At 43.7% G+C, this 2,500-nt stretch overlaps 1 protein-coding gene across 1 annotated transcript in view; it reads left to right on the top strand.

The window, feature by feature from the left end:
• LOC119577831 (titin-like) overlaps window positions 1-2,500 on the top strand; it is a gene marked incomplete at its 5' end in the record, with an annotated part of 105,115 nt that overhangs the window by 51,759 nt on the left and 50,856 nt on the right.

Raw genomic sequence — 2,500 nt, 5'->3', positions numbered from 1 at the left:
TGTGTATGTACATATTTGTATGCCTACATATATAGTAGATATGTACGCATATAGGTATTATGTTTCTTTTTGTATGTACAGTATCACTGGATGGATGAATAGATGGATAGGGTGGATGGATGGATGGATGGATGGATGGATGGATGGGTAGGTGGATGGATGGATGGTCGGATAGTATAGTATTTTTACTGAAGTAAGTCATTTGGATATGAGAACAGTAATGTGATTCGCGCCTCAAAATGCGAGATTGCGCTTGTCTACCACCACGAACAATTATTACGAGGCTCAGCAGACCTTCTTTCACCGCCCGTAGATGACAGACGCGTGTATTTGTGGAGTGGAGAATTCCGAGCGTGGCGAGGTGCTGATTCCGCCGTTGATAGCGCTCTGATGTCGGGAATGTTTGCACGTGACCATCGGGGACACTCATGCTTTCTTGGCTAGAGAACAAACAAACTTTGTGTGTTTGTGATGCCCTGTGCCGTGCGTGAGGACCATGAAATCCATAAAACTGCGAGTTTTATTGGAAGATTTTTATGCGAGATGCATAGTCGTCCGTGTCGTCTTCGGTAGCAAACGCATGGATCTTGAACACACACAGGTGTTCAGCGAGGCATACATTAGTACAGTATCGCATTGTTACGTGCTTCCACAACTTTCCAGAAGTTAATCTCAGTAATGAAGTCTAAACGGGAAGATCATGCCTACGTGAACGACATGAATGAAAGGTTCCTCAGAAACAGTTGACCGCGGCGCCGCCTCACACGTGGCTACTCCAGGGGAAACATCCGGTGTCTGAGTGAAGTGTTTTGATTAGATGAAGGCTGAGTACATCGTGACGAATCACCAGATAATCCTTGATTTGCACAACTGCGATTGTCGGGGTTATATGAAGTATGAAAGTGAAATTTAGAAATTGCAGCTTTTGAGAAGGATAACACGCAGGGTTAGAATTTATTTTTGAGTACCAGATGTTCGCAACTTGACAGACCGGAAATGCTCTTTAGACTCAAGCAGTGCAGCGTGACTTTAATAACTAGGGCTGGTACCGCCTTTCCTCAATTTACATGGTAGAATATAAAACAAGGAAGAGGGACTGATTGAATTATTAATATGCACTTTAGTTTCTTTTGGATAAACGTGTATATTGCCGTATGTTAAATACGATTGTTTATTTGGAACTCTGAATTAATTGTCTTACCAAAAGATGTATACACTGATTCAGTGAACTGAAGTTGTAGTTGATGAAGATAAAAACCATGAATAGAAACGTGGATCTTAAGAGTTCGAATTGTGTTCGTGTTTCTCTCTTAATAGTAAACATCATTTGCACCTGCCACCCTTGTTCCTCAATAGGAAATGTCACATATTCCTAAACATAGTGTTGACGAAAGAAATAACATGTAAATAAATAAATTAAAGGAGTTTTCATTTAATAGGAAAAAGTGTGCTAGTAGAACAAACCCAAACGTTAAATTTAGAAATCCGCATGGCACTTGAAAAGTACAAGAATTAAACCCTTCCACTTGCAACAGATTGCCGTGAAAATATAGGCGTTGTTCCCAGATGTGAGCATCATACTGCATACCAGATGATTTACTCACTATCGCCAGTTGTGTGGGCGAGTGACAGTTCACAGTACGCGAGGAGCATCTTTACCTGTTCATTAGAGTGTGTGTCTGACTTCCTTCGCTCAGACTTGAGGGTCATCCCGTTTAGGACTGGTGTGGTCATCGTCAAAGAAAGAACTGTTGTCTCGATGCAAATGAGGTTACGGGATATCAAAGAAAAGATGAGTCTTGGCTATTGTCCTAGGCTTTTATAATGACAGTAGGGATGCGAGGCGTGCGGGCAGGCCGGAATGATGTAGCTTTTTCCTCGAATTAGGAGTACATCACAGAGGATGTGCGTTGTAGATTGGGTATATACTGGGTCGTGAGACTAAGTCATGTGGATAGGATAGAACGGCCCGGCCTACTTTTTATTACAGAGATCCTTGATTCTCGTAGTCGTTACTCAATCTAGGACTCGGCGAACTCGACTATGGACGCTGGTGGAGAAAGAGAAAACATTAAAGTAAGCGCTGGAAGGAGGGCGTACACACCAAGCACTGTGGTTACACCCTTTGCAATCAGCTTAGGTGCAAATGATACATTACTGTCAAATTCTTTGTGTGTGTGTGTGTGTGTGTGTGTGTGTGTGTGTGTGTGTGTGTGTGTGTGTGTGTGTGTGTGTGTGTGTGTGTGTGTGTGTGTGTGTGTGTGTGTGTGTGTGTGTGTGTGTGTGTGTGTGTGCGGCGCGCGCGTGCCTGCTCACGTATTTGTACGCCTGTTCCCTTGTGCTTGTATTTGTGTGCGTGTCTGTGACGGCGGATGTTTCTACCGTTGCACTCACGCCTGAGGCATTCGCAGTGGCACTGGGCCTCGACGGCGAGAGGACAGCTGGTAATGGCACCGGCACACGCATTAGCTAGCATACCTCTTAAATAATGCTTATAATA

The sequence above is a fragment of the Penaeus monodon genome, chromosome 10, assembly GCF_015228065.2.
Source record: "Penaeus monodon isolate SGIC_2016 chromosome 10, NSTDA_Pmon_1, whole genome shotgun sequence".
NCBI lineage: Eukaryota > Metazoa > Arthropoda > Malacostraca > Decapoda > Penaeidae > Penaeus > Penaeus monodon.
Note: the sequence above shows the minus strand (reverse complement) of the source record. Positions and strands in the feature narration are given on the sequence as shown.